The 9,939-nt window shown below is 48.6% G+C and overlaps 1 pseudogene across 1 annotated transcript; it reads right to left on the bottom strand.

The window, feature by feature from the left end:
- Positions 1-656: 656 nt before the first annotated feature.
- LOC149523287 (uncharacterized) lies at positions 657-6,537 on the bottom strand (annotated as a pseudogene). Its single transcript, XR_016347146.1, has 2 exons — positions 6,362-6,537; positions 657-2,694 (listed from the first exon to the last, which is right to left on the bottom strand). The product of XR_016347146.1 is annotated as an uncharacterized LOC149523287 (transcript).
- Positions 6,538-9,939: the final 3,402 nt, after the last annotated feature.

Here is a 9,939-nt window from a genome sequence, read left to right as displayed (position 1 = left end):
AAACACCACAAGAAAAAAATATAAAGCAAATGGGAAAAAAGGGAGGATGCGAGTTATGAAAAAGCAAACAGTTGATAGGAGAAGCTAAAATTGGGGGAAAAAATCTATAACCAGTAACATAAAGGATAATTAGGAAATGTTTAAATATATCGGGAACAAAAGAAATCAGAGGAATGGTAAAGATCCATTACTGTATAAGGCTGGTCAAATTGCCAATCATGATGAAAAAAAGAAACTTCAGCAACCTGCTTGGAATTTAATGCGTTGAACTACACACAAGCCATAAAGATTGGATGTCTTTCTAAAACAAATTGTCAAAGTCAGACAGGACTCACAGATTTGGCAGACTGCTCTGTTTATTTCAGCAAAGCTTTGCTAAAATGCATGGAGAAAATGTGAGTACCATACAAGGTTCAAACCCCTTGATTTTATACAGTCAAAAGGCCAAGTTAACAAGATCAAAGGGTGTGGCAAAACTTCACATTATTAGTGTGGTTAAGTATCTTCATTTCAATATTAAGCACACAGCAATCTCCTGGCTATATCTCCCTGATTATCTGGAATTGTTTCCTGTCTAACACTTAATGTTCCTTTTCCTGTTAAACTCAGGCCCAAATTGGCTAGCACCTTGATCTGCACACCTACAATCAACATTAACATACTTTTCTTCTTTCTCTTAAAAAGACAAACAGAATTCCTTCAACTTATTCAGTTATTACAGCACAATTCATCTTTTTCTTACAGTATAATTCTTTCTACTTTCACAATCCCTCCTTTTGGTCAAGCTTCGCCTATGACCAACAATTACTGGGTTCCTTGCATTAACCGTTCTTTGTCTCTCTGTTCATCAGTGATATTTAAAATCATCAGATTAGCACTCTGGTGAGGGGACATGTCTGTGACATGTCTTGCACAGTTTTGGATACAACAGGAGATTAACTGAAAACATACAAAAATTATTAAGATCCCAAATAGGATAGTCAGGGCTTCCTGAAACAACCAGTTTCCTATGCCAGAGAAATTGGACAAGTTACTTAGCCATTTTCACAGGGAACTTGGCTCTTCGTTGGAAAGGTATGTAATCTTTTCTAAGTAGCTAGCGCGATCTATTATATCATTGGTGTTGTCTGGTATATATACACAACATTCTTTGCCAATGAGAGCACAGGTCCCTCCTTTTGCTGCCAGCACTATATCCAATGCCTGACGGTTTTGGAGGACCACTTGTCTGATCGCTCCCGTTTCTTTGGCCAGGGCCCTTAAACTTTCTCCAGTTTCATTTGCCATGATTTCAACTACTGCTTGTAACCTCAGAAGCCTTTTTGCATGATGTATTACTCCCCCAAATGGGATAAAGGAACCACCAATAGCCTCTTCCCAAGTTAAAGGGCTTATGTGATTCACATACCATTGGGCATCCGACAAGTCCCTTCTTTTTCGCCTAAAATTACGGAGGCGTTCTCGTGGGAAGTACTCTAACACTCGGAATTGTGGGAAGAGTTGGGCGGGATAACAGATACCTGACCAGTTAACCGGTAATGTGGTATAGGCCTTTGTCCCACAGACCCAATGATGCCCTATCAAAGCCGGGAAGGGTCGGTTGCACCCCTTTGCCATATAGGTGTCTACAAAGGAGGAGTAATATCCCCCGAAGGGCACAAGGTGATTCTCCTTACGGGGAGTGGTGTTATTTGCATGGCATTGAAAGATTGTACTGTTCTCACTAGGGTGGCTGTAGCGGGAGCAGGAGAGTGATTTCCCTGTTTGATCCCAGGTTGAGAAAAAATTCATATCCCCATACCCGGTCCTCCATTTTTCAATCTTGTTTGAATAATCCCATACACCATTGGTTACAATATGCTGAAGACAACTGCTCCTCCCCAGATTCAGCCCTGTCCCATTACACACCCAACACCAGTGACCTTTTCCCTCCACCACGCTTATCCATTTAGATACATTTATTCCTACTGCTTCCCAAGTGTCATTACTGTTCCATGTCTTGTTAAATGGATGAGGTCCTCCGGTGAGGCCTGGGGAATTAAGTGGGATTGCCAAGACAGGAACACCAGCTTGTGAGTGGGCTGGGATGTGGCTGCAGACCCAGCAATTAGAGATATTAAGGGTCTGAGCGATCCATACTTGCTGGTGGATAAAAGAATTGTCATTGTCATTGTGGATTCCCCAGACCTTAAGACACCAGTAGCCGAGGAACAGGCCCCACCAGAGGCACATGCTGGAGGCAAGACCCTTTCTGGTTCTGACAACCTCAGCTGAGGGAACCGCAGTCACGGTTTTATGTCCACCAGGCAGCAGGCGCTAGGCTCACTGCTGCTTCTTCTTGGGCCTTGCTTTTGGTTGTCGTCTGCTTCAGGCAACCCTTACGTGAACGTAGGTTGTAAGGTATTGCAGGCTGTTCCTCTACGTCTTCTTCTGGAGTCAAAATTGACTCTGCGTGGTCCTGAGGCGATGACTGGTCTGCTGGGGGTGGTGCCTTCTTACACTGCGAAGCCTGTATCCATGCTGCTATGCCGGATAGCTTAACAGCCGTCTGGGTAGTGAGCAGCACCTGATGTGGGCCCTTCCACCGGGGTTCCAAGGCGTGTTTTCGTTGGTGGTGTCGTATGTAGACCAATCACCTGTCTCGAGGGTGTGGCAGGCGTCAGAGGTGGGTTCGGTTGGCCAGGCGGCTCAAACCTGTGAATGGAAGTGACTTACAGCTTGCATTAGTCCCTTGCAGTACTGAAGGAGTGTACTGTGAGTCAAGTTCAAGTCTGAGACTGGAGTAATGGTAGTCATTGTTCGCATAGGGCGCCCCATAACAATTTCAAAAGGACTTAATTTATGTCTTTGGGATGGGGTGGATCGAATTTCCATAAGGGCCAATGGTAAGGCCACTGGCCAGCTTAACCCTGTAGAGTCACAAATTTTTGCAAGCTTATTTTTTTTTTTGCATGCCATTTCGTCTTTCAACTGCACCTGCGCTCTGTGGGTGGTAGGGACAGTGCAGCAAGTGCGTGACATGTAATACACGATCCAGGTGCTGAACAAGTTGTCCAGTAAAATGTGTACAAAGTGGCAGGAATTCCTTTGTCACTGGACAAAGTGGCAGGAATTCCTTTGGCAGGCATAATATGATTTAACAAACATTTGGCAACAGACAGTGAATCAGCTTTGCGACAAGGAAAGGCTTCAATCCAGCCCGAAAATAAGCATACCATAACCAGAATGAATTCATAGCGTTGACACTTAGGCATTTGTACAAAATCAAGCTGCCAATGCAAGAACGGTGCTTGGGGCAGGCCCCAGAACCCGTGAGCTACCTTTACAGGTTTGCCAACATTGTAGCTTTGGCAAGTGGTACAGGTGGCACAGTGGCGAGCTGCAAAAGAGCTGAAATGTGGGGCTGTCAATCCTGCCTTAGTTACAGCAGAGACCATCCCCTCCTTTCCGACATGCGAAACGCCGTGTAGCAGGGCGGCCAGAGCTGGGTAGAGCGAAAAGGGGGCCACAAAGGCACCACTAGGCGAGTGTCAAAGGGAATCAGGGTGTAGAGAGCAACCCTGGGCGACCCAGGAGTCTTTTTCTGCTTCTGGGGCAGAGTCTTGGAGCAGGGTGAGGTCAGAAAGGGACGGCGGTGGTACAGAAACAGAAAGGGAACCGAGAAACGCACCGGGGGAAGGTTCTATGGCAGCATTACCCTTAGCAACATCAGTATCTGCTGTGGAGTGACCAGGGCACTTAACAATAGCTAATGCAGATGGGAGTAAAACTGCATACAGGAGAGCAGCAATGTAGGGGCCATTCTTGATAGGGGTACCAGCAGAGGTAAGGAAACCCCGAGCTTGCCAGAGGGTGCCAAAGTCATGTACAACCCCAAAAGCATATCGAGAATCAGTATAAATGGTGGCGGAGCGTCCCTCAGCCAGAAAGCAAGTGCGGGTTAGGGCAACTAGTTCAGCGACTTGTGCTGAGGTCACAGAAGGTAAAGGCGCAGCTTCTAGGGTTTCAGAGAGTGATACCACAGCGTATCCTGCGAGGAGACGACCTTGGCTATCTCTAAAGCAGGAACCGTCAGTGAATAACACAAGGTCGGAGTTAGAGACAGGGACATCAGAAAGGTCAGGGCGCGGGACGGTGACAGCAGAGACAGTTGCAAGGCAGTCGTGGGGTTCACCATCATTAGACAGAGGAAGGAGAGTGGCAGGGTTCAGTTGAGAACAGCGCTTTATGGTGATATGTGAAGCCGAAAGCAGTAAAAGTTCGTACCTAGTGAGGCGGGCGGAGGAAAGGTGAGCTGTATTACATTGTAGCAGGAGAGTTTCTACAGAGTGAGGGACCATGAGAGAAACAGGAGAGCAGAGGACAAGGGACTCAGACATTTCAATTAGGCGTGCCGTGGCAGCCACAGCACGCAGACAGGGGGGTAGACCTTGGGCAACAGGATCCAAGGTGGCAGAGAAATAAGCTACTGGACGATTTTTGCCACCATGCTCCTGAGTAAGAACCCCAAGTGCACAACCAGATTGCTCGTGGCAGAAAAGGGTAAAGGCTTACAGTAGTCAGGTAACCCTAAGGTGGGGGGCAGTGAGAAGCACTAAAGAGTCAGTTTCTGAGGCAGATAATGAAGGGGAACAGAGGAGTAGATCATTTACACATTGGACCAATGTGGACCCAGAGGGGAAGACCAGGTCAACAAGGTCTTTGGCTAATGCTTGGGAAAAGTAAGACGGGCTTTCTGTGTACCCCTTGGGAAGCATACTGCTGCTCCTTGTAAGAAAAGGCAAAAAGATACTGGGACGTAGGGTGAACCGGGACAGAAAAGAAAGCAGAACACAGATCAACATCAGTAAAATGAGTTGCATCTGGCAGGATAGAAGCCAGATTAGTTGCTGGGTTAGGGATTACAGGAAAGGTGGGTACAACAATGCAGTTAATAGCTTGAAGATCCTGAACAAACCACCATGATTTACCATCAGCTTTTCGAACTGGGAGGAGGATAGGGGTGTTACAGGGGCTGGAACAGGGGACAATAATGCCTTGTTCCCACAGGGTGGATTTGACCGGAGCTGAAACCTTTAAATCCCAAAAACCCGGTGCCACGACCCCTTCTCTGACCTTATCCCCATTCTTGGTACCCTCCCCATTCCCAGTACTGTCTGCCCTGCCCTGAATAATGCTGTATTTGCAGAGCTATCAACTTTTGTGAGGACTGCTTCTCTTTCTTTTTAGAGTGCAGTGGCAATGCTCTGCCACTGCTTGCAATTTGTCCATGGTCTTGGCCTCCCATCCAACACTTATTTGCTTTAACATACTGCTAATAGCAGATAAGAGGCTATTAACAAACGCATGCGCCAGGGCGCCCTGTCCATTTTTACCTGGTTGCTGTATCCCAAAAAACCCAAAAAAACCCAACCAAACAAACAAAAAAACCATCAGTCAGTCTGTGTGATAGTTGCCCGGGTTTTTTTCTTTGTTGCTGTTTACAGGGTTATAAGTAGTTTACACAGTTGCAGGAGGTCTGCTTCAGAGGGTTCATAGGCATTGCGCACTAGCAAAATTCCTCTGCAAATTTGGTAGGGTTTTCCTGGGGCTTTGGAAAACCTTTTAAAATCGAGTGGAGCTCCGTGTGGGTCCAGGGTTTATAGCTTCAAGTGGGACCGGTCTGAGTCTTCTTGGAGGACGGGGTAAAGGGAAGCGCTCGGTCTGGTGGTGGGAGAGGAGGTTTCCAATAAAGCTTTTTCTTATAATTAGAATTTTTAAGGGAGGCGAGCTTCGATTCAGTTCATTTAAGATTTGCCTCGTCCCACCACTGCATGAAGCTATCTACCTCTCCTCTAGCCAATTTAGTTTTGGGAAGGCCAAGTTTGTCTTTTAAGACGTCCACTTGGTCTTTGTTCCAAGATCCTAACAGTGGCCACTGAGTTTTGGGATCCCCCCAGAGTTAATCTAGATCATTTTTCCAGAAATTTACAGGAGTCCGGACCCTTTCTAAAATATATAAACTGAGCCAGGGTCCCTTTAGGGAACTATCCCTGCTTAGACGTCTAGTTACCCATACAGGAGGACTTCATACACCAATCACACAAGGAGGAAATTCGGGTTCGTCAGAGCGGTGCCCAGTGCAACACACAAAAGAAGCCCACAGGCTACTGCCTCAATCGCCCTTGCGTTCACTCCAAGGATTTTATCCAAGGTGCGGTGCGGCTGTGATTGTGCAGATTCCAGTCACACAGACCGCGGGGACAGGAGCCCCTTGGTCGGCCAGTCCCTGGACAGGGATGGCTCCCAGACTCACTCACACCACAGGGAAGACGGATAGACACAGAGACAAGACAGTCCACAGTCCGGACAAAATAATTACCTGACCAGAGTCCTGATGTTAGATCCCGGGATCCCTACCAGAACAGAGCAGGAACCAACAGGTTCGATGGCGTAGACTTCGCTGTGGTTGTGCACCTTTCCGTTCTGGTGGAGGACCGCTCGGGCCAAATGCCCAGGTGCCGGCTACCACGGTCATCCTGCAAAACAGTCAGGGATCACACAACCTCAGCGAAGACGGTTGCCATCTCAGTGGGACCTCCAAATTGTCAAAGTCATACAGGACTCACAGATTTGGCAGACTGCTCTGTTTATTTCAGCAAAGCTTTGCTAAAATGCATGGAGAAAATGTGAGTACCATACAAGGTTCAAACCCCTTGATTTTATACAGTCAAAAGGCCAAGTTAACAAGATCAAAGGGTGTGGCAAAACTTCACATTATTAGTGTGGTTAAGTATCTTCATTTCAATATTAAGCACACAGCAATCTCCTGGCTATATCTCCCTGATTATCTGGAATTGTTTCCTGTCTAACACCTAATGTTCCTTTTCCTGTTAAACTCAGGCCCAAATTGGCTAGCACCTTGATCTGCATACCTACAATCAACATTAACATACTTTTCTTCTTTCTCTTAAAAAGACAAACAGAATTCCTTCAACTTATTCAGTTATTACAGCACAATTCATCTTTTTCTTACAGTATAATTCTTTCTACTTTCACAACTTTGACCACCAGGGTCTGAAGCCCCACAGACAGGGGCCACGGATGGGGAGGGGGAGAGGCAAAGGGGGCAGTTGTCTCGGGAGCTGATGATTTAAAAGGGTCCAGGCCTCTGGGTCACTGTATCGACTATTATGGCAGCCGCCACTGCCAGAGACCCGGGCAAATGAAATCAGTCCTAGAGCTCTGTCTGGTGCAAGGTGGGTGGCGCTAAGGCCTGATTGGCCCTCGCCTTGCCCCTCCTACCTTTAGCTTTGCCCCTTTGAGGGGGTCTAGAGCCTTGCCCCTTTGAGGGGGTCTTGAGCCGACCCCCTCCCATACATTACCCAGGGCCCGACAACGTCTGTCACCAGCCCCGTTGACATGAATGTGCCCCAAATCCCTCAGACCCAGTACAGTCCCCCCCCTTCCCCCCCCGGATCCTTAATTCTTCTCTTGTCATCTGATTGCTTCAAGCATTGTTACAGGCTGGGGACCGACTGGCTAAGCAGCAGTTCAGCAGAAAAGGACCTGGGGATTCCAGTGGATGAGAAGCCGGAGATGAGTCAACAGGGTGGCCTTGTAGCCAAGAAGGCTAATGGCATATTAGGGGGCATTAGGAGGAGCATTGCCTGCAGATCCAGAGAAGTGATTATTCCCCTTTATTCGGCTCTGGTGAGGCCACATCTGGAGTATTGTGTCCAGTTCTGGGCCCCCAACTACAGGAAGGATGGGGACGCATTGGAGGGGGTCCAGGGGAGCTTGACCAAAATGATTCGGGGTCTGGAGCACATGACCTATGAGGAGAAACTGGGGGATTTGGGTTTGTTTAGCCTGCAGAAGCAAAGAGTGAGGGGGGATTTGATAGCAGCCTTCAACTTCCTGAAGGGAGGTTCCAAAGAGGATGGAGAGAGGCTGTTCTCAGTAGTGAGGGATGGCAGAACACGGAACAGTGGTCTCAGGTTACAGCGAGGGAGGTCTAGGTTGGACATTAGGAAAAACTATTTCCCTAGGAGGGTGGGGAAGCACTGGGCTGGGTTCCCTAGGGAGGTGGTGGAATCTCCATCCCTAGAGGTTTTTAAGTCTCGGTTTGACAAAGCCCTGGCTGGGATGATTGAGTTGGGATTGGTCCTGCCTTGGGCAGGGGGCTGGACTTGATGACTCCTGAGGTCTTTTCCAACTCTAGGATTCTATGATTCATCCGTGCGATGTCACTGGAGTCTCAGGGAGGTACACTGTGGGCGAAAGCCCCGATCTTGCTTCTGGTTTTGTACAGGCGGCCGTGAAAGTAACTTTACAGTTTCTCACAGGTACTGTCCTGTTGCAGCCCAGGTCTTTGCAGTTCTTGCTGGAGCTGCGCACCAGGGCACTTTCACCTCTGTGTTCAGGATTCAGAGTTATCTCTTTTCCCAAAGATCTTCCCTGGAGCTGTTCAGAGAGAGCTTGCTCCCTCTCGCCACAGTCTCTCTTAAGGCAACCATGTTCTTCAGAGCCTCTGGCCTGACGTGGAACGGGACGGGGGACACCACAGAAGAGGCCAAATTCGCCGGGGGAAACACTCCAAGGAAATGGATGCTAAAGAGGGTCCATTCGCCAAGACTCATGTGCAGGGCCTCTTTGATTTCAGTGTTGTCACTATAGACCAGCGCGCGCCCGTTGAGATTATGGTCCCTGAGCCTCTGTTTGTACAGCGGGACGTTTTCCTCCTTCAAGCCGATTGTGTCCATCTGGAAGAGAAGTGGGAGCACCCGTTAGTGCCGTGCATCTACTGAACAGGTCGCCAAACACGTTTTTAGGAAGGGTCCGCTATAGCTCCCGAGAGGAACCTGTCTGGGCTTGCTCAGATTCTAGCAAACAAGGCGGGCCGGCCGGCTGTGGGGCCAGGTATGGTACCCTGCACACCCCACTGCCGTGTGCTTGGATTCTGCTAGGGGCACCGCTGAGCAAGTTGGCACGGCAGGGGAAATAGCATGCTCTCTGCAGGCAAAAGCTAGCAATGCAGGGACCACTGGAGGGGTGTGTTGAAATGAAGAGGGAAGGTTTCCTGACCCTGCTTGAAGGCTGGAGGGAAGCATGCAGTCAGCCTGACGGGGGTGGAGTTGGGCCTCTCGACCTAAGGCTATATCTACACTGCGGGCCTTTGCAGGCAGAGAGTATGCTAATGAAGCACTCGTTAGCAACTTCTTGTGCTTCATTAGGGGTGTGTCTGGACTACATGCCTCCGTCGACGGAGGCATGTAGATTAGACAGATCGGCAGAGGGAAATGAAGCCACGATTAAAATAATCGCGGCTTCATTTAAATTTAAATGGCTGCCCTGCTCTGCCGATCAGCTGTTTGTCGGCAGATCGGGGCAGTCTGGACTTTCCCCTGTCGACAGAAAACCCTTTTGTCGACCGCCCCGGTAAACCTCATCCCACGAGGCATAACGGGGCGGTCGACAAAAGGGTTTTCTGTCGACAGGGTAACGTCCAGACTGCCCCGATCTTCCGACAAACAGCTGTTCGGCAGAGCAGGGCAGACATTTAAATTTAAATGAAGCCGCGATTATTTTAATCGCGGCTTCATTTCCCTCTGCTGATCTGTCTAATCTACATGCCTCCGTCGACGGAGGCATGTAGTCTAGACACACCCTAGCATGCTCTCTGCAGGCAAAAGCTAGCAGTGTAGACATAGCCTCAGGGTTCTTGTGTGTTATTCTGGATAAGGGGTATTACACTGCAGGCCTCCAGCAAGAGTATTTATGTTTTTGCCCCTCTTCTCTCTGGAGTGCATAACAGACAGCTACGGGTCTCCCAGTCTTAAAACCGACCAAAGTCATTTCAGAGCGTAAAGGATGAACCCGGGGAGAGCCAGCCAATGGCTTCGGGGTTGGAGGAAAGAGCTGCAAGGAACCGAGTTGTTCCAAGAAGAAATGTTTTGT

Source organism: Pelodiscus sinensis, chromosome 18 (assembly GCF_052426305.1).
Source record: "Pelodiscus sinensis isolate ZL-2025 chromosome 18, ASM5242630v1, whole genome shotgun sequence".
In the NCBI taxonomy this organism is placed as follows: Eukaryota; Metazoa; Chordata; order Testudines; family Trionychidae; genus Pelodiscus; species Pelodiscus sinensis.
Note: the sequence above shows the minus strand (reverse complement) of the source record. Positions and strands in the feature narration are given on the sequence as shown.